The sequence below is a fragment of the Sardina pilchardus genome, chromosome 4, assembly GCF_963854185.1.
Source record: "Sardina pilchardus chromosome 4, fSarPil1.1, whole genome shotgun sequence".
Classification (NCBI taxonomy): Eukaryota; Metazoa; Chordata; class Actinopteri; order Clupeiformes; family Clupeidae; genus Sardina; species Sardina pilchardus.
In genome coordinates this window covers 10199187-10222459 of record NC_084997.1, presented here as the reverse complement: position 1 = coordinate 10222459, position 23273 = coordinate 10199187, and positions in this window count along the sequence as shown.

The following is a 23273-nucleotide window of genomic DNA, read 5'->3' as shown; positions in this document are numbered from 1 at the left end:
GTACAGTATCTGCACATCACTACCTTGACCATTGCATTAACAAACCATTTTCATGGCCATCAAAAGAGTGGCAGTCCTGCATTCAAAAGGAAATAGGTACAGCCCCTCAGGGCAGGAGTGTCATTAAGAAATATTGACTGAGATTTATGACTGGAAGTGACACGCACCGACTAGAAATATGTGCACGCAGTCGGAACAGTGGAACATCCTGTGCTCGCCTGTCTCAGAGAAGTTCACCTCAAAGAATTCTCATATCCACAAGGAAGGGAGGGGAAAAGAAAAGAAATAAAAAAAAAATAAGTCAGACAACTGGGTGTCAATTTTTTTGTCTGCCAACCTGATGACAGAAGCTGTCTCTCCTTCGGGTTACAGTCAGACTTGGCCTACTTTATGCTATTTACCCTGACATCTCAATGACAACAGCCAATGAATATCATTAGACAGGGGAGACTAATTAGAAAGTGCACATGACTGGAAGGGGAAGGCCTCGTCCCCACATCCCCTGCTTAATATTACCTATTACGCATTGGGAGGCCTGCTTTAAATACTGTCCTCTGTGATCCAGAACTAATGGAGGTTGAAGGAAGGTGAAGCAGTGCAGTGCTCTCAACGCGAGGGTGAACACACTGCTCTTCACACTGGCCTTTGAAGCTATTCTGTCTGGCTCACTGGAAGGACTGGTGCTCCAGAGGGGATGTGAGGCACGGTGCTTCAGAGACACCAAAGAAATGTAGTGGGCATGAGCCTCTGGCATTAGCATACCAACAGGAGCCTGGAGTAATTGAAAAGTATGAGGGCTACTACGTGCCTTGTAGAGTCTGTGTGCGTGTGTGAGTGTGTGACCGCCGATGACCGCTCTCTCCTATACACATGCACATAAAGACACACAGACACAGACAGACACACACACACACACAGACAGACACACAGACACAAACAGACAGACACACAGACAGACACACACACACACACACACACACACACACACTCAAGCAGCACACAGACACACACCACGGTAAGACATAAAAGCCCACATATCAGTGGTCCATCGCTTAGCCAGAGATGACCTTCAAAAGATGTGTATCTGTGGCACCACTGCCCTCCATGTCAGTGGCAGTAATGAGATCAGGGAATCACTAAAGCCCGTTTGCTGTTCCCACCAGCACAGCCCTTCCAGCACACAGCCTGACTGACGCATCGCTCCAAGGGAGCCGCTGCGGTGCACCCCCCCCCCCCAAAAGACTGACCAGCCAGGTCTCGGCCACCAGATGCCCAGGTCTCCTGCTATTAATTACCTCAGCTGGGTGACACGCTGACAGGATATAATAGGCACCCATCCAACCCAGCTCAACAGTGATGGACAACACCCCAATCAGCATTCGCAGGGGGTGGCAGTGACACCACAAGGGCAGTGGGTCACATATCATTTCAGCAGGCCCCCTAACTGAGTCACTCAAAGACGGAGAAAGTATGTGAAGACGCATTCCGCAATAGAGCTTCTTGTCTTCAAAGCATAATATTCAAACCCAGTGAAACAGTTGAATTTCATTTGATTTATATCTGTCTGTTAATGTTAATGTAGGCAAATTGTCTGTGCCAGACAGAAGAACAAATGTCACATAATACCACTCATGTCATTTGCCTTTCACTGCAAGAGACAATACTGCAAAGACGAAAGTGTCTTCAAAAAGGCCACAATATTACAACAAGCGAGGCGTTATTTTGCTAGTGATGAATAGATATTCGGAGGCCCTGGCCTTCCACTAAGGAGCAACCGTTTGGAAGTTTAGGCACATGTGAATATTTCATGCACATCCATTGCCTTCATATTAAAGTAACAAACACAGTTAGAAAAGAACAGATACAGAATAAGAACTCCTCCATGAGCTGCCATTATACTGGAATACAAAAGAGTCATGAATGGTTCAAAAAGATTCCAGATGTCCTTCAATTTTCAACACCAGTTCATGGTGGTATGCCTAATCAAGTTATTGTCCAGCATCTACAGTACAAGCCGCAATGAATTGATATTCTCAGTTATTGTAGACGCCGGCAACTGACTGTGAAAGTAACATTTTTGAAGACCGAAATGTACAATTCTACTATGCTACATTTGCATTCAAAGACTGCTCAGATGGCACTCAGTCATTCTGAGGAATCACACTTTGATATTTCGATTTTAAAGGTCAAATCCTGTTAGAGAGACATACTATGTCTGTGAAATGCAATGCAGAAATTGAGTGGGCCTTCAAATAATACATTTCTTCGCTGTGATATTCAATGTAATTGTAGCTTGACAGCCACGCATCAAGAGAAACTTGAAATGTGCAACTCTCTGAAAAGTCAATGGGCGGAAGAGATTACAGTTTGTGCCGTCTCCTCTAATGACTAATGGACACTTCCATGCATGTAAAGGCAGACCATGGCTTTTATGCAGACACAACTTAGACCATTTCAGGGGAACAGCTCTCAGAAATGCTATGGGTGGGAGAGACAACGTAACATTAGATGCATAGGTATGGAATATACGAGAGAGAGGAGGAAACGATCAAATGCCTGGACAAGTCAACCATTCAATCGATAAAATGGGTGCTTAACTGTTTGAAGGATGTCCTAATGGACATATGAGGTGCAACCTTGTGTGGGTTGAAAATCACACACTGTGGGAGATCACACTTTGAGTATTTTGTGGCGAGCGTCTCGCACCCTCACCATGCCATGTATAACAAATCGGGTCCATTTGTCTCTGCAGCTCCCCCATGCATTTCAGTCATACACCAAAATAGAACTGGAACCACATATGTGCTGTTCAGCAGATTGGCTGCTAATTGCCGCCTTCTAATCTTAGAACAACCGGCTCATTCATCACAGGCAACATATTGGGTAAGAGGTATATTTCATTGGCACCATTGCCCTCTGAGGAACACCAAGTTTGCAAATACAAGAAGGTGGCATGTGTTTGAGATGGCAACCACCACACTGAAACCTTATATTTCTACATCCAACCTCAAACCAGTGAGGAAATTTGAGATATGGTCCACTGAACGTGACAAACAACCTCATAAAACAGCTCACAATTTCATCCCCATCTGTCAATCAATAGTCTGACTAGGATTCAATTAGTGGCCTGCATGGGGCATAAAAGAAGAAGAAGAAAAAAAATACAATGCGGATCATGTGACCAACACAATACAGCCGAGCAGACCCCTTCTATTTTGGAGGGTGATTCACCATACTACTATGCCTGAGTCAGAGCACTCTGTCTTCTTTATTCAAGCTATTCAAGGCTGAGGATGTGCATCAGTCTACAATGCCCATTACTCTCCCTGCCTGTCACACCTGGGGCGACTAAAAAAGCGAGCCTTAAAAAAGACAGAGTGGCACTGTCATACGGAGCCCACTGAGGGACAACAAGCTCGGCTCTGCTTTCCTAACCTCTAATTTTGCCATTAGTGGAGTAATGTAAAATAGGCTATTAGTTCAGTCATAAGTCCAACAGAGCACAGATGTACGTAAGTGAAAATAATTCTTCCTGCTCCTTCATGTGTACAGTCTGAGTTTGTAATATTTTTGTCCTTTCCTTACTTTACCCATTTGAATTGACTGGGGCCTTATAATATTGATTGTTTAGCTCATAAAAATGTCTAACACACTAAATAAACTTGTGGTCCTAACACATAAATACCCATAAATGTCTATAACTTCATCACACTGACTGTATTAGACTGTTCAGAACGTTGACAGTATCACTACTTAATGGCAAAGCAGTATATTTCTTCTAAGAGTTCATATAGGAAGGTGCCTCATGCCGTTTGATTCATTGGAAAAAAGAAATGGTTGATTTCAGTTCATATTTTTATGCAGGCTCAGTGACACTGAATAATTAATACAGAGGCAAGTCTGCATGTCCAGCTTTTCATCTAATAAAAGAAACTAATTGTCTCATTTCACAGTACCAGCTTTTCAATAACATTTAAGCATCTGGTAATCACACTAACAGAAGTTTGCTTGGGGCTATTTTCAGTTTGAGTTCGAATTTATTGCATGGCCTCAATATACCAATTAAACTGGGTGCTGACAGAAAATGAGTACATAGCCCCCCAAAGACTGCCTGTGGTTTATTTGTTATCCATGGTCTCTTGCTATTTCCACCTGAGTCTTCTGCTCCTGATATAAATCACTGTTACCAAACTCACATTAAAACAAAGGGGGTGCTCGACGAGAGACTTCTGAACACATCTGTTCTCTGTAACTGGACACTAGCACTTTGGCATATTGACTTTATAAGGAGACAAGGTCTCTGACCTCCAATATGAACTGCAGTGACGCAATCCTAAAATGAATTTCACCATGTCTTAAGAATGAATAAAACAGAAGGCTTAAAAAAAGTAAAGCTAGTGGACAAAAAGGAAAGCTACTGACATTACCTTATTTCTAGCAGCAAATAGACATATAACTCAAATGTAAAGATATATATCAGACCAAAGTAATATCACGATTTCACATGAGTAACTCCCATGATTTAAGCCCAACACAGCATAGTCCTCTCTGTGGAGAAAGCATTCTGCCTTTGTGCAAGAAAACTCATAAAAGACTTCCCTTTACCTACACCCATCTTTGCAGAGGTAATGTGTCAAGTATGAGTTACAAATAATGGCAAAAAAACATCCAGGTAGAAAGAAAAAAAGAACGCCTTCTGCACATTCACAAATAAACATGCTATGGGCAATCACATCATACTCAAACTCAAAAACACACACAGACAGTACAGCTGACTAGACCAAACATTATGGAGCTGACTCTCCTAAGCCTACCAACCATGACATGTCCAGAACAAAAGGGCCGCTCCACAGCTGGGACAAACCACAGAGCAAGCAATGGCAATATTTCTGGCCTTGACAGGAGGATACGAGAGAGAGAGATGGAGAGAGAAAGAGAAATGGAGGGAGAAAGAGAGAGAGAGAGATGGAGAGAGAAAGAGAAATGGAGGGAGAAAGAGAGAGAGAGAGAGATGGAGAGAGAAACAGAGATGCAGGGAGAAAGAGAGAGAAACAGAGAGAAATGAAACTGTCCACGAGGCTGTTGTATTCCCCAAGAGCCAAAACCATAGAGCTACGGATTTAACTTCCCATCCGCTCAACCACAGGCATCCAGACTCCTGATCAGCCGTGACCAATTACCTGGGCTGAGTCCCGGAACACCTGGGCTGCTCGCCGCTCAGCTCCCCCATTGGCCGCTGGGTGACTTCATTCATTTAGAGCTCCACCGTCATCTATAATTCATGCGCTTGGAAACAACTGGGCTCTGTACCGCTGCCTGCGCCGCTCCTCACATATATAGCTTCCGCCTCCCACTACCTCCTGCCACGCCGCGTGCCTCCCAAAGTTGCCATAATCTCAGTATCAGTGTCGGCATCGGCAGGAGGACTTACATAATCGCCTCCTTGGACTCTCACTCCTTTCACTTGGGTCACCAGAAACTAGGTTTACACTTAGTACATCACAAGCATCAGATACATATTTTTGTGTCTACAAGAATAAGAAGTGCACAACACTTCTCCACTACTATCCTATCAAGCGAGCCGGGCGAGATTAGATAAGGAGCACATCCAGGGAAGCGTGATACATCTCCAAGCGCAACTGTAAATCTCTCTGCAGACAAGAGGAGGAAAATGCACACAACTTACCTGATGTGATGTGCTTGCCTTGGACCGCTGCTCTCTCTGTGCGAGTGTGCGCGTTTGTGCAGGAGGGAGATACAGCGAGCAGGAGCAGAGGAGGAGAGAGAGGGAGAGGGACAGATAGGGTGAGCGCAGCGTGAGGCGAGGGAGAGGGAGAGGACAGCAGCTGCCGATGTGACAGCCCAGCGCTCATTGCACTCTTTTTTACGGAGAGACGCTCTGGCTCCTGGAGGTGGTACTTCTCAGCCGAATGACATGTGCTTCTCTCTTTAAACTCATTGGCTAAGAGGGATGATTCCTATTTAGCCAGTCCCGCTGTCTCCAAGTAAGCCCCCTCCCCTTCTAAGCACACACACACATACGCACACGCACAAGCGCGCGCACACACACACACACACACATGTGCACATACTTCTCCCTTCTCCTCGTCACTCCCTCCCCTCCTTCTTCTTCTTTTTTTATCTAATTTAATCTAGTCTCTCCCTTCTCTGCCCGCCCCTCTCTTCTATCCAATACCACTTGTCTTTGTTTTGAACCTATCCCTCCTACCCAAACTACTCTTTTTGTCTCTTCTCTCCATCAGCAAGGGCAACAAGGTTTCCTCTTTCGCACACAATTGCTTTCGCATTGTCTGTTTTGCCAATAACTATTATTCTTTTTCTACTGATTGCTTCTGAGTTCATGTTAGCTTTTAATATGGCATCTTCATTATTTGGAATGTAACTGCACTTACCATTCAGGAGAATGCAACACTCTTCAATCTACTGCTTCCTCATAGTCCTTTTTCCATTTTCCATTTTCCCTTTGGAATGCAGAACTAGAGAGCGAGAACAGCACTCAGCTCAATTGACCAATTTATTCCATTTTTAAGATCTGAAAAATTTATGAAATGCTTTTTGGTCCTCGACTTTTTCTATAGAATTTCATCTTCAAATTTCAAGTGTTTGCCAAAAATATCATCACTTGAATAGCATTGGAAAGTGCTAATAGATTTGTGTGCTCTGTAGTTATGAATTACGAAGAGTTCTACTTCACTGTAGTTAATCAATTTCAGTTAATCAGGTGGGGGGGGGGGGGGGTTAAAAGATACATCTTAAAATTTGAAATACACCAGATTGTGTTCTTCATTAGCCTAGGGACCAGACTAATCGGACAGCACATTTTATTTTGCTCTGGCAGATCCATCTGACCTTCCAAAATCACAAAAATCCCATTTACATTTTGGGAGTGATCCGTATTACCTTCTGGATCCAGGGGGCATTTATGTTTTCCGATTGTCAGTGTAATGGCATGGTATGGCCACTTGGTGGCGATCTAAATAGTTTAGGTTCAAATGAATGACCTTTTCACCATCACACCACCGGGACCATTTGACTTCGAACTAAGCTTGTGGCCCGCATGGATACAAAGATTTGAATGCCTTTAATACAGCATTTACAGTAAATATGTTGGAATACATTGAATCGTAACCCGTGTATCACCAGATTTTTGCCAATACAAAGCCCTAATACTGAATGTAGTGGCACTCTTTATGTTCATTTGGTATTACTGACCTGCTTACCTGGACTTGTGCATCTTAAGCCGCTTTCAGACAGACGTGTATTTCCGCAATGTTCACAGAATTTTTACGGTAGGATTTTTTTGTTGTGCTGTCTGAATGCATATGTCCGTATATCTACTACCGAAACTTTTCCTGCTGCTGACCTAGTAATGTTGCCGTAATGCTGCTTCAATGTTGCTGCCACAACTGCTATGAATGTAATCATGGAAAAATTCCGCACTTGTCAGTTGTGAGACACGCTGCTGGTAATGCATCAAGGCTATAGCCTCCTCCATACTCCGGTTTAAAAACTACACTCTTCCGCTGTCAGGCATGCACTGCTGACAGCGCGGCCGCATTTATTACGCGTCATTATCTGCCCAGTGAACCCAATTGGCGGACATTTTGAATTAGATGTGAACAACAGGTGGCCGAATACATTGCGCATATACAGTGCCTATAGAAAGTTATCATACCCTTTTGAAATAGTTACTTTTTTTGTCTTACAGCCTGAAATCAAAACCCATTTAAAAAAAAAATCTTTTCCAGTTTTATTTACAAATGTAGCTGTACAACATCAAAATAATGAAAAAAAAGTCAACAGTTCTGAAAATTAATAAAAAATTAAAAACTAGAATAACAGGGTTGGAAAAGTCATCATACCCCTGACTTAATACTTTGTAAAACTTCCTTTTGCTTTCATTACAGCCATCAATCTGTTTGGATATGTCTCTATTATAGCTTTGCACACCTAGATAGGGGAATATTTGCCCAATTTTCCGTGCAGAAATGTTAAAATTTAGTCAAATTCTGTAGGGAATGGCGATGGACTGCTCTCTTCAAGTCAATCCACATATTTTCTATAGGATTTAAGTCAGGGCTCTGACTTTGCCACTCAAGGATATTCACCATCCTATCCTTAAGCCACTGCTTTGTTCTTTTGGCAGTATGTTTAGGATTTTTGTCGTGTTGGAAGGCGAATGACCTCCCCATCCTCAGCTGTTTAGGAGAGGGACGCAGGTTTTCCTCAAGAATTTTGGTGTACTTGGCAGCATCCATTTTCCCTTCTATCCTGACCAATTGCCCAGTCCCCGCTGAAGAGAAACATCCCCAAAACATAATGTTGCCCCCACCATGCTTCAAAGTAGGTATGGTGTGTTTTGGGTGTGTTTGGGTGTGTATACTGTGTTTGGTTAGCGCCTGGAGCTCAGTCCAAAAACTTCAATCTTAGTCTCCAAAAAGTTCGATCTTAGTCTCATCTGACCATATAAGCTTTTTCCACATGGTAGCAGAATATTCCAGATGTGTTTTTGCACTGAACTCCAAGCGCAATGTTTGGCGAAAACCAACACAGTACACCACCCAAAACACACCATACCTAGTGTGAAGCATGGTTGGGGCAACATTATGTTGTGGGGATGTTTCTTTTCAGCGGGAACTGGGCAATTGGTCAGGATAGAAGGGAAAATGGATGCTGCCAAATACACCCACATTCTTAAGGAAAACCTGCGTCCCTCTCCTAGACAGCTGAGGATGGGGAGGTCATTCGCCTTCCAACACGACAATAATCCTAAACATACTGCCAAAAGAACAAAGCAGTGGCTTAAGGATAGGATGGTGAATATCCTTGAGTGGCAAAGTCAGAGCCCTGACTTAAATACTATAGAAAATATGTGGATTGACTTGAAGAGAGCAGTCCATCGCCATTCCCTACAGAATTTGACTAAATTTTAACATTTCTGTACGGAAAATTGGGCAAATATTCCCCTATCTAGGTGTGCAAAGCTATAATAGAGACATATCCAAACAGATTGATGGCTGTAATGAAAGCAAAAGGAAGCTTTACAAAGTATTAAGTCAGGGGTATGATGACTTTTCCAACCCTGTTATTCTAGTTTTTCATTTTTTATTAATTTTCAGAACTGTTTACTTTTTTTTCATTATTTTGATGTTGTACAGCTAAATTTGTTAATAAAACTGGAAAAGATTTTTTTAAAAATGGGTTTTGATTTCAGGCTGTAAGACAAAAAAAGTAACTATTTCAAAAGGGTATGATGACTTTCTATAGGCACTGTATGCTTCATGTCTGAATGTCAGTTACCGTCAGAAATTCGACAAGCAACTTAGGGTTGGAGCCATACAGTATGTACAGTAAAACATTGTGATGGATGATGATATCGTCGTCGGGGGAGGGGGGGTTAATTACCACTAGTCTGTACAGAAATAAATGTATACTGTAATGTAATGTATATTTTCTACATAAAAAAAACATTAAATTATATAGGCTATATATGGCCTGATAAAATTGGACAGCTAGACATACTGAATAGTCTACTGTGTAGAAGGTCTGCTCCAAGAAAATCCTTGCAAAAGACCGATAGACAGCCAATCTAATCTGAACACCTGCTTGTAGGCTACACCAACCAGCGGTATAGGCTATTACATTGCCAGCCTTCGCTTTATATTATATCGTGGATTATATCGTGGTCACTTACCTAAAATCTTTACTAGCCCAGTCTGTACCAAACTCAAGTGCTACACATCCCACCGTATTAGGCTACCTGCTTGCCGACTATGAGGGCAGCGGAAAGTGATGGTTGCTTTCCGTCGTGATGTCTGTCAACCATCACGATTGACGATGATATCGTCCATCGGCACAACCCTAAAGCAACTAACACAAAATGTGCAGAAAACCTGTCTGAAAACGGCTTTTGTAATGAGGAACAATAAACCGCCTTTGCAGGAACATGTACTTGTGGATGAGCCATTAAATTGATGTGAATGTTTGATTGAATCATTTTTTCCAGCATGCATCCAGGTATTAACCGCATAATTGTTTTAACTGAGGGCAAAAATACAGATAGGTATGTGCACCTGCAGATACAGTACACAAGGTTGTTATAGCCATATGAGTCCAGGCTACTCTTTGTGAGCTCAAGGATGAAATTCACAGGACTGTCCTGGAAATCCAGTGCCATTACATTATTCGTGTAACTCCATCAAAAATGGACAAACGTGTTTTTTCTGAATGAAAATACATCAACTAAGCCGTAGAAGAAGCATTTTTTGATGATCACGCACTACAGAGCACAGGTAAAAGCTACAGCCCAAAATCGCAAACAGTGGATTTGCATGGGGCCAACAGCCAAACGCTTTCAAAACAGCCCCAAACCTCATAAGCAGCTTGATCTACAGTAGGTCGGAAACCCAAAATGTTCAAAGAGCCATATTGGACCAGAAAAACAAAAAACAAATCTGTCTAGAGCCACAAAAAATTAAAAGGCTTATAAGACTTATATGAAGGCAACACAGGCTGCAAGTGTACATTAGCTATATTAGCCTACTATAAAAATGACTAAGTAGGCTACAAATAAATAATGAGCATTCATGACTAAATGTTTTTCCCTGTAGCGCATGCTGGAAAAAATGACACACCACATGACTATCTCTCAGGTTGCAACAAAATTTCTCCAGATGTACTGCAATCGCACTTTTTCTCTCAGTCACAAGTGGGTAGTTGGCTGCAAATGTAGCATGCCTTCCCTGAAAATGTATTTCCAAATGACTCTTTTTGTTGTTCGACAACTTCTCATTACAAAGCAAACATGCAGGCAATCCTTCCGCATTGTCATTGAAAGCAAATGATTCGGCCCATTCTGCCTTACATCCTCTGTTCTCATCGGCTATCTTTCTCTTTTTCCCTTTGGGATCCATGGCCCATGATGACATACCCACCAGTTTGTTTACAACCATAGGTTTACAACAGCCACCTGCCTGGCACGGCGCCGCTCAAATGTGTGTCGCAGGCTATCAAATTTTCGTTGACAGAAATGTTGAAATTTGATATTTATAATGCACACTTTTACAGCATTGGAAAACGTTAAGAATGTTTGTCCTCCTACAGAGAAACGATATTAAAACCAAAAATATTTCCCCTCCATTTTCATACATTTTTGAAGACGCTCCAAGGAGCCACCAGGGGGGCGCTAAAGAGCCGCGAGTTGCCGACCCCTGCTCTAGGTATCTACACATAAAACGAAGCACCAACAAATCGGTTCACGAACCCGAAGATTAGAACAGAAGACTGTTAAGAACACTTACCAATTCTACCCCTTCCAGCTCTTCCCGACGGAAAGTCCATATGTGTCGTTTATGGAACGCAACGCAATCATCCAGAAAAAATGGCCCATCGTCCAATTTTCAAGACTCAGACCCCGTTTATATGACAACAAAATGTGTGCGCGTAGGCTCTGCATTGAAGGAATAGTTCGGAATTTTGGACATAGGACCTCATTTCCAACTTTACCGAGGTGAAGACCGTTTTTATCGCGTTTAACCCCTTCCTTCAGTTGCAGCGTCTCCCTTTGCTAACGCTGGTTCTTAGCTAACGCATTTCTACGGTAACATCAGTCTGACATCAACAACAGTCTTACTCACTCCACCGCACACCCGAGACAAGTCAATTAAAACGTCAGACTATCGATATACGTGTCCGTGTTGATAGAATAACTTTAGAAATAAAACTAACCTTGCAACTCAATGATTTATTACATTTTGAGGGACTAGTTTCTCAATATCAATCCGCCACTGCCATACAGGGAACAAAGTAGGCTATTGCAATGCGATGCAAGGTTAGTTTTATTTCTAACATTGTTCTATCAACACAGGCATGTGCATTGATAGTCTGACGTTATCATTTATTTGTTTCAGGTGTTCTGTGGAGTGTTTTCAGTGGCAGGCTGGATGTTACCGTTGACTTGCGTTATCTCGGCACCTAGTTTAGCACGAGATGAACGCTGCAACTCAAGGAAGGGCAGAAATTCACTGAAAATGGTCTTCACCGATCTATATCACCCCGACTAAGTTGGAAATAAGGTCCTATGTCCAAAATTCCGAACTATTCCTTTAAGTTGATTACGGCTACGTGTTCATTAACTCTTCTAGCAGGGGGAGGTGGTGGATTTAAAAGTAGCCTGGAGTCTATTTTGGCGCAGGTTATTGTTAATGCGTTGTCGCTGGTCGTCGAAATCATGCAGAATAGCAGTGCAGCAGCACACACACGGCTCCGTGATCCAGCATTGTTGTTCTTCTGTCAAGGGTCTAGTCAGGTGAGGTCAAGTGCGGGGGCTGGACTAGAGGTTCGAGGTGGGGCTATGTCGTCATAAAAACCCCAGATGTGCCTTTACACGGCAAAACAAAAACGGGGTTTTCAAAAACCTCCACCCTAGAAGCAGTTTTCAAAAAACATCGTTTCAGCCTCCAAAACGGCGTCGTAGTGTAAACGAAAGGCCTAACTGATGAAAAAGAACTCAGTTTTTGAAAAAAACGTTGTCGTGTAAACACCACCTCTTGTTGCCCTTGATCATCTGTTGTATCTATGGCTAACACAGGGTCATGGTCATTTTTGGCAGGTCGCGTGGTCGCGTGGTCGCTAAACAGCGCTAAACCTGCGCTCAGAAAAAAAAAAAAAAAAAAAGCTCAGTGCTGAAAAGAATTAGAAGGAACATGGGTTGCAAGCCGGCTTTTTAGAACAATTAAGTGACTTAAATGTTAAATGTAATACTCAGCCATGTGTATTTTCTTTGATCCTCCTTTCGAATGCAATATTCCAATTTCTAGACAAAAACTTATATCCCGAGAAAACTCCATCGACCTCTATTCATTCTCTCCACTAATTCGCGAGCGTCCTCTCGTTGCAGTAGGCTACCATCCGGACGTATTTTGAGAGTGGCGGTTCTTATTAGACATTATCTGACCCTACTTCACGTTATGTATCACACAATAACAATATGCCACATTTCTGATAGGCCTATTTGACCAAGTAATTCATATCAGCAGAGAATTGTTAAACGTAGGCAAAGCCCTTGTAAATGCAAATAGTCTCGAGACTATCTACATGATTGTCTTACTGCTAATAACGTTAAGAGGACCTATGACAACCACACTTAGTTTTGTGATGCATGATCTTCCCCAACATCATTGTATAACCTACACAAGAAATAAGGAAACAACTGTATCTCCCGTCTATCCGACCGTAGGCAGTTGGAGCGCTCATGGAATAGCATTTTTCTTGAAACTTTCTTTGGTTTCTTTGGGTCAAAAGATTTTCTTGGAATGACGAAGTCGTCCTTCTCATAATTATGACTGCAGACACGGTAATCCATCACTTTAGCATCTCGATTGACGTGTCAATGTCCAGATGCAAAACAATTAAGCCGCTTGTTCACCAGAGACCGATCGTATCGCAATGACAGCTGATGAAAACTTTCTGGATCGCAACTTTTCATTTTTATTTCGCAGCCGGGAAGTTTTTACCGACTGTTATTAACTGCCAAAACCCTTGATGCCGATGGAGGCAACAGACTTACAGCATGGCACCACTGTGCCCTTCGACTCAGTGCCAGCACCAAGCGATCTAGCTCAGCTCATCAGCATCCCGCAGTTGCCATCATTTGAGGAGCTGACTTGCATTTGCCAGCACAGACCAGCCCCAATAAAGTAAAACCTCCAGCCCAGAAGGCACAGGCAACGTCAAGATTGAGTCCCGGCAACCAGGTGCCAGCAGTTCAAAGGACAGCCTCATGTTCAAGCCCAAATGTCCGGATGAAACCAAGAAACAGCAGCTGCTTGGTGCCATGGAGGATGCCCAGGCCAAACCTGCAGATATAAACACCTCCAAACAGACACTGAAAGCTGCTCCTGTTGAGGTGGGCAAGGCAGAAGCCAAACTACTCAAGAAACTGAGAAACTCAAGGAACAGCCTCCCAGAGAATGCTGACAGGTGCAAAGACAAGAAGAGAAAACGCAAGCATGACAAGGGTGAGAAAGAGAAGAAGGATAAATGGCGCAAGAAGAAGGGGAGAAGCCCCACCGAAGAGCTCTGGCCTAGACTCTAGAGGACAACTGGTGGGAGGCCGCACTGGACGAAGAGTGGACGTTTGATGAGAGTATCTTCGACTCTCAAGTGGCAAAAGAAGAATTTATTTATTTTATTTATTAAAGAATATATTCATTGTCATAAATTTATGTTTAATATAAATTAATAAAATGCAATTTTTGTATCAATATTTCTGAGTTGAATCCATTGTTTCACATCACACATGGCACATGATGTTGTCACCTGCTATGCAAAGAAATAAATCAGACTTCCTAATAAAATCACCAAAGAGTAGTTCTAGATCTAGCCTTCATGAGCATTTTACTGGTCAAGTTGCCTAGAAATCTAGACGCCCTAGCAGGTGTACCCTAGCAGCTCTCCATTGATTTGGGAGCTAAATCAAATCACGTCGTGGTAGAATAGTAATGACGGCTAAGGTTAGCAGGCAGTCGGAGGAGGAGGGGGACTGGACTAATGAACGCAAAATGTGAGTAAACGGTGTAGTTATGTTGATTGCCCAAAGAATTACGCATACTGTTAACCTAACATACAGCTTAACCTAACTGTCGGTGATTTAGACGCAGGCATTTTACCTCTGTGTGAGAGCTGGTGACGGCCTGTCAATCTGAAGTGATCGAAGGAACTAATTTAGGTTATTGGCTAGCGCAACACAATGTAAACAAACTCGTCCGAACTATTAGCTAACAGCAAATTGAAGATGTCAGATATAAGATTGGTATTCGGAATGTTACATCGATATAAGACGTGTAACAATTATCCTTTATACAGCACTTGCTGCTAGCAGACTAGCCCAGTTAACACTGTTATTCCTAATCCTAAAATGGCCTTTCCTCGATTTAAAATGCGGCTAATGTCGTAATGGGGGGAATGAAACTCCAATGCTGTTTAGCCTACTCACCTACCACATTCTTCTTGTTCTTCTTCTTTTCTCACCTGCCACATAGCGCAGAACATGATGGATATCTACCAGAAACACTATCAACAGCATCCTTCCAGTAGCGAGGCTATTTTACGATTAGCAACCTTTAACGTGAAACGCTGCAACTTCGACGCTTTTGATGAGACACAGGCTTCTGTCGGGTGTTAGCAGAAGGGAAAAACCTTCACTTGCAGCTAACTAAGAAAAGTTTCACTGGATGACATAACGAGAAGTGACTAAGGTAACATTTGTCGATACTAGCCTTTCGCTCTCACTAAAATGTAGGTCTACCCACCTACTCACGATTGAATTTTTTTTCTGGCGGGAAAGAGAAACATAAAATGAAAACTGGGATTATGGTAATTTTTTTTGGAGTATGGAGTATTTTTGTTGTTGTTTTTAACATGAACCAGTTAAAAGTCTGATCACTTTGCTTCAGCGTTAAAGGTATTTTAAAATGTATATCGATTATTTTATGTCGAAAACAGCAGAAGGTCAGCCTATCTCAAGTAAAAATGGCGTCTTTCCGGTTTCCAGTTTGCTATCGGGAGCGACTCTTCCGGTCATAGTGAATGACCACGGGACAGCAGAGAAGCTAGAGGTGGTGTAATAAACCTCTGTGAACCGGTATCAAACAAAAACATCCCGATTTTAGCTTTCGTACATTTCTCCGTGATGTGGACCGTCGAAGAAAATGGATTCAAGCCACCAAGAGAGAGGAGGGAACACTATCTATAATGTCACAGTTGTTTGTAGCATAGCATTTTCGTATTAGCGACCTGTTCGGAATAGCTAGCTTCTAACGTTAGTGCTTTAAGTAAAGCCAGGTAGAGTTAAAGAAGACAGTGCCTTGTGTTTGTTCAACGGTCTCTGACACAACCCAAGCCAGGACGTCTGTTTTCACGACGACAATGAGGGACTGGGGTTGTTTGTGAAGTCCAACCGTGTGGAAAGGAAGATGTTGGTGTTGCTAGCTTAGCTAGCTTTGTTTCGGACAACAAACTAACGTACGACCGTCCCGGTAAGTTGTGATCTCCATTGAGTAGCGTTAAACGAATTGGCAAGGAGATAAATAGCCAGATGTACATTTGCACCACCATCATGCACAGATAAATTATTTTGACTAGCTACTGTTATGTTGTCAAATGGTTGGGGATTTTATTTTACTTTTACTTGAAACTTGATGGTCAACTATAGTCCTGTGGGACAGAAAACAGTTTTCACAGAATAATTCGCTAACTGTTGTGCCCAAGATTAGCCTAGGCTACTACGTTTGTGTGGTAGGTATGTTGGTCTCAGAGAGCTGCATCAATCTAGCTCATAAACCACTTATTTGAAGTGTAGCCCCAGTGAAAGATGTAGGCCCAAATGCAATCTCCTGTCAAGAAGGCGTGAAGCTCTAGACATACAAAGTTTTGTGAATTTTGGCCCATAGGGGGTGCTCTAAAAGTGATGGATTTCTGTACAGTTTTGAAATTTGCTCACATATCAACAAAATGCCTGCTAGAGACTAACCAGAATTCAGCAGTCAAAACAATTTTGTGCCAATATATTGTTATGTGTACATTTTTACTGTAAATTTTAGCCCATTCTGTCCATACATAGATTTCTATGCAACGTCATGAAAACATGCATGCGCAAACAATGGGCAGGCAGAAGGCTCCATAAACAGCTAGCAGCATGCCCTCCGTGAAAAGATTCAAATGAATTTTAGTGCCGAAAACAGCACCATTCGAAATGACGAAGGTCAGAGATTGTTCAGGAATGTAAAGTAATGCACTTCTTTGCCAAAAAGCACCTAAAAGATGATATTATATCAATAATAAAAACGGACGACAAGCTCTGAAATAAACTCTGAAATGAGATGTTATCATCATAGACAACAGTGGCATACAAAAAATGGCGATTGTAGCTTACAGCAGCTAGTTATTATAGGTTAACTTTATAACGGTGTGAACTTGTGACTGGCCACCCGGCGTCTTCTGCCCTACTGTGAGCGCATCTAGTTTTGTTGGTAAACGGGAAACACGTTGCCTGGCAAGCCAAACTACACAGAAATGTATAGGCTGTGTCCAGAAGTCAAGCGTGCACGCTGGATAGTACCTTCTTTCCAGTAGCGTCTTAGTTAGCTTGCTCCTCAGTATGCGTCCCTACCTTCATTTGGACTAACTAGTTGGCATCACCTGACTCGGGGAGGGGGGTGTGTTGACGATTTGCATGACGTGTGGAGCTTGACCTGCGCTGCGCAATGGATTATGAGATATCTGAGGGCAAAAAAAGATGCATCGATGCACGCTTGGAAATCATGCCAAACGAAGTACCCAACTAGTGAGAACGCTTGACTTTCGGACAGTCTATTCTGACGTAACTTCCGGAAAATGCACACTGCCCAGCGTGCGTACTGATGTTTCAGACACAGCCATAGTCTGGGGTAGGGCTGTCAAAATTGCTCAAAAATGACGTTCGAATATTCCCTCTAGAAAAACAGATTGATTCGATTATATTCGAATATCTGGTAGCGCATTTTGTCCATGACGCGCATTACGTCAATAACAGGATAAATTAATAAATTAATACAAAGAGACATAACTACTTGTAAAAGGTAGTTCCTTTAAGTATAAATATATTTGACAACGTAGGCTATTGCCTACTCAAAAACAAGTAAATCAAAGGTCAACACCGCAGACCTCACTCTCGCTTGCTCTCTCGCACTCACACACATACTTTCTCTCTCTCTCCCGCACCCTCGCGTTTGTTGCGCACCTAGCTCTGCGCACAACGGAAAATGAACAACAACAAACAAATGTTGAGTGCTGATAAAGATTTTTGTAGCCTACAAGCAATTTAAGATCGTGACTCTTGTCCCAAATAGGCTATAGCAGGCTTCATTCAATGATTGAAACAAATATTATTAAATTAGGCTAATTGAAGTTTTACAGTGGGCTAACCCGACTTCAGTTTCATGTTACATCGCGTCGTTAATCAGCTCCTCAGCTTTCAATCCCAAAAGTTGTTGTTTCGATTCTAGGCTATTGGTGACTGTTACACAGGGATACGGTAGACTAGGCCTACATTGCTTGACAGAACTCCCTGAAGCCTGCCCCATCCACGACACTGATCGGTCTCCTTACAAATGAACGAAATTAATTTCTGCGTGATGGCCTGCTGAAATGGACGCTTAAGAGCGCGGCATTGTACGCCAAAAGCATGAAATGCGTCAAATAACACGGCAAATGACTTAAGAAACCGGCGTGTCATTCTACGCCTTTTGGTGAGACCAGGCTGCCCCTTCTCTTGTTGTAGACAGAGCTTGTGGCGGCGGGCGTACAAAATAAGTGTCAATAGCCTACGTGGCTGTTTAGCTGTTCCACACATTATGATATGCTCATTTGGGTGCACATTTTCGAAATGTGACCTCATTACTAGTGGTAGAATAGTATGCTAACTGTATCTTACATGCATACTACTTGATTTCGCGCCTCCAAAAATCCAAAGTAGGCTACTTACGATATACAAAAAAGTAGCCTACTGTACTTCCAGGCATGGCTTTTAAGATTTTAGGGGGTTAAAATCACGTTCTCTGCTGCGGTCGAGTTGGGCTCTGCACCTTCTGCCTTCTTCCAATGAAGTCAACTTTCAATAATGACTGTGCTCAATGCTCATGCGGCTCCTGTCACCTGTCCCTGATCCTTCACGCAGCGCATCCTGTGAGCGCATTCACTCACAAAGCAGACAGCGGTGCCTCTGCTACTGCCAGTGGCGTAACTATAGTAGGTGCAAGAAGTGGCAGGAGCGTAAGGAGCAAGGGGAACTAACACTAACATCTATTTTTCAACTTGCCAAAATGCTGCTGGTGGTAGATTATTTACGACAGTGTAACATCCACATTCGGGGAAGTTAAGTGTGTAGCCTACTACTCTGTTGTTTCTTACATTGCCTTTGACTGTGACAACAGCTGAGCGATCTTTTTCCAAACTCAAACTTATTAAGACTTACCGAAGGAGCAGCATGGGGCAGGAGAGGCTCAGTGGGTTAGCTATCCTGTCCATTGAAAATACGAGAGCCAGCGCATTAAATATTGGGAACATCGTTGACGATTTTGCACAACGAAAGGCTCACGGCCTAATTTACGCATAGGCTATTGGATATTGTATGCATATTAATGATTTTATTTGGTTTCTGCACGGTTGAATAAGTTAGGATAAATTAAGTTTCGTTTCTGCGTTTCTATAAGCAAGCAATCTACGCTTGCAGTTTCAGCAGAAGGTTGAAGAAGTTTCAGCGCATTGAGTGTTCCCATAATTCCATGCGAGTTGATGTTAATGCAGTAATATTAGATTACACTGGCCTGCAGACTATTAATATATATATATTTTGAATGTAGGCCTAATGGTCCTATGTAGCCGTGTGTTTTTCATTATATATCTGTAACTACTAAACTACTTCGTTTCCAGAGGTCCTTTGCATAGAGAATTGAAGTCACCCTTAATGTGTATTGCATGTAGGCCTAATAGAGCTAATACATCCGTGAGAATCGGTATTTTGAATGGAAAATGTGAAGGCCCGACTAGGAACATCGCAGCAGGGCCCGCACCTGCCTCGTTACGCCACCGGTTAGTGCGGGTCAGAGCGGTGCGGGTGTGTTTTTTCACATTCGAATATACATTTTCATAATCGAATGTCAGATTTTTAAATCTATTCGAATATACATTCGAATTTAGAATATTCGTTGACAGCCCTAGTCTGGGGTCGGACCATTCACAGAGTTGAAGCCTGTTGGTGGGATGAACAGTTGTCTTTCAAACTGCCTCTGCACGTAATAGGCCAGCATTTGTGACCAATCGTAGCCGGTCCGCAAAACGGCAAATACATCCTTCTTTAAAACGAATGACTTGAGTGCTTCTTTCTGCTCAAACTTCAAAGAAAAGTCCAAGTCTAACTCTTCCAAAGCCGATTCAAACGAGCGCGCTTTGTCATCCACCTTTTGTTTTTCTCTATGGTTGTGCGATACGGTCTCAAACCCAACTCGTCGAACGAGGACGCATGGTGCAGCCCCCTGGTGTCTTATCGGAAACCGAAGGTGTGCTTAGGCGGGCTCAAGGACTCCGTACACAGATAGAGCGTTCTGATTGGCTAGGCTGAACTCGAGCCTAGCGCAGGCTTGTCCTCAACGGTGCGACCCTAGACCACCCCGCTAGGCAAAAATATGTTTGGCCGCTAGGGTGCGTCTAGATTTCTAGGCTAGGAAACACATGTTTAGGGAGTACGACAACAGATATTTCAACGTTGGACCTCTACACCATGTGTCTGTACATTAAAATAGCAGAGCAGCAGGGTTGTGGACTTCCACATTTTTACACACACACACACACACACACATACACACATACATACACACAGACATACACATGCACACACAGGGCCATAGGTTACACCCACACAATTCCATTTCCATTTCAGACTTTTATCACGTTTTCACCTCATCTACAGAACACTTCACAGGCGTTTTCAATTTGAAAATGCTGTCAGTCTTGTTATTCATTTGAAAACCCTGTTTTTATTTGAAAAGCTTTGTGTTTTAATGTGGCTATAAATCCACAAACCTCTGAAAGCAAGTCCTGATTGGACCTAGTCAGTCTGATGTATCTTGCCTCTCCAAGACTCACTTCAACTTCAACTATAGCTTTAGTCTTTAGTCTTTTTGTATCGTTAAATTCTGCATTTTACAATGCTGACAATTGTTTCAATGGTCATGTGAAACAATATTGCAAGGTCTGAAAACTTTTCAGATGCACTGCACTCATTTTCCCATGCACTGTTTTCCATGTATTCTTGGGTAACTATGTCACATTGTGAAGAGTGGCGTCTGCCATTAGGCAAGCTTCACTTATAAACAGTGCTGCATGAATTTCCATGAACATTTCACACACAAACTGACAACAATAGAATCTAAAGTGTATTTAACAACATGCCATCATTAGCACATCTATTTACTTATTGGTTCTCAATCTCCTCATATCTGTGTGTGATGACGAAAAAACAAAGTAAATCAACTCAACAAGAACACTTTGTGGAGGTGGCTGTACAGTTCCATGTACAGTTCTATGGCCTCATAGAATTGACATATCTGAAGGTCGATCCTTTGATCTTAACATTGTTTCTCCCCCATCTGGAGTGTGGTAATTGGCAGGACTAGTGATGACCCGTTGAACCTCTGTCATTCATGTTTGATATCTATCTGCTCCCACTACTTTTTGACAAAGGATGTATGTTTTTCCATAATTGGAAACTCCATTTTACCCCAAAGGAACCTTCGGCTTTCCATCCAAAAATAGGAGTGTCTCGCCTCTACACAAAAAGACAGGGCGAGAGAGAGAGAGATAAGGTTGTTGAATCAGTAGAAGATTTAGAGATAAACATAACACATAGGTAAGCAAGCAGACAAACTCCCAGACATCTTCAGTATCATTCATAAATGGGTAAAGTGTATATTGAATGTTGCTCATGTTTTCAAGGACAAAATGAAAGTGTCTCTCAGACATCTCAATATAGCCTGTCCCATGGCTTTCCTGTCGATTCTGACAAAAAGCACATGCATTTTGCTCATAAGACATATGCACTGTAGAGTATAAGTAGGCATTTAAAATAGCATTGCAAGTGTGTGTGTGTGTGTGTTTGTGTATATATATATATATATATATATATATAATGCTACATATATGTGTGCACACACACACACACACACACACACACACACACACACACATATACAGTACCACAGTTAGCTTTGGTTCAGTGACCATCAAATCTGAAGTGCTCAGGCATCTAGCAATTGAGGCACTCATGTCATGTTGACTTAGATATGATTCCCTCAGGTTGCAACGAGATGTGCTTGGAAAAGTCACTGGTGCCTCTCGGACCCAACTCTCAGACCTTATAGTTATTCAGTAGAAAGAAAGGCAGACTCCATAATTAAGGATCCTACACACCCCCTCCACCATTCCTTTCACTGGCTCCTATCAGGCAGACGGTTCAAAGCACCTCTGGCTAAAAAGAGAACTTACAAAAAAATATTTCATTCCCAGTGCTGGATGCATGGTAAACAAGAAAAAGCAGACTGTCACTACCTGATAATTGCATCTTAGCACATTTATTTAATCATTTATGAGATTTTTTATGTTCTCTCTAACCCAAATCTCTATGAGCCTCTCTAACCCAAGCAAATGTTCTATTATTATGTGATAGGCAACAAAGTTTTCTGAATACTTGAAAGTAAATCATTAGTAACTCAATGATATGTGATGACATCCCAAACAGAATACAGAATTGCGTAAATGAGAGGGTGTTTAAATATCCATCAATAATTCAGCAGCCTCCAAAATGCAGTTTAGGTATTTGATTTATTCAACTGAAACTCAACCATGTTGCCATTCCTGTGTTTTCATGGCCTGTTTCTTTCATCATGACACAAAATGTTCTTCTTGTGCAGACTCAGACTGTGCAAGTCACCAAAAGAATTGTTGAAGCATCAACCTCTGGCTGACATCCTAAGATTAATCAAGGCTTATAAGAACAATTAATGATAACAAATAATAATGATAATAATAATAACAATGATTCATTATCAGCCGCAGTGGGCATGAAATCACTAAAGGTATGAGCTTTGTCTAGCCATTTCTTAGCACATGTTTTTTAACCACAATTAAAAGCAGCTGCAGTCCGTGCAAGCCTGATGGTTCACTTGGCGGGTAAGCTAAGCCTTTGTCGCTGTATGTTATATGTTGTCTTTGTCCTCCTGTAAATCATTAGAATTCCAGTTCAATGCTCGCTCTTTGAACACACAAAAGTCACACACACCCTACAGGCTACTTTTCGTCACATACAGTAAATAAAAAGACTTTGATTCTATTCAGCATACACTGACACACACAGGTTCTCAACACACTGTAACCAACATCAAGTCTACAGAAACACTTATATTTACAATTTCACTTCAAAACCACCTGAACCCTAAAAATGTAGATTAGCAACAAAGCCTAATTACAGCTGAGAATTGCCATAATTACGCATACACTATTGTCTGTGAGATAGCTTATCATCTAATTAAATATTGGACAAATCACTTAGCCCTTGACTTTTGCCAGATTAATTAAAAATGTCATGGGAACTTAAAACCCCTTATCTTACGAAAACATATCAAGGAATGGTGAATTTTAAATTAAATTAAAAAATATAT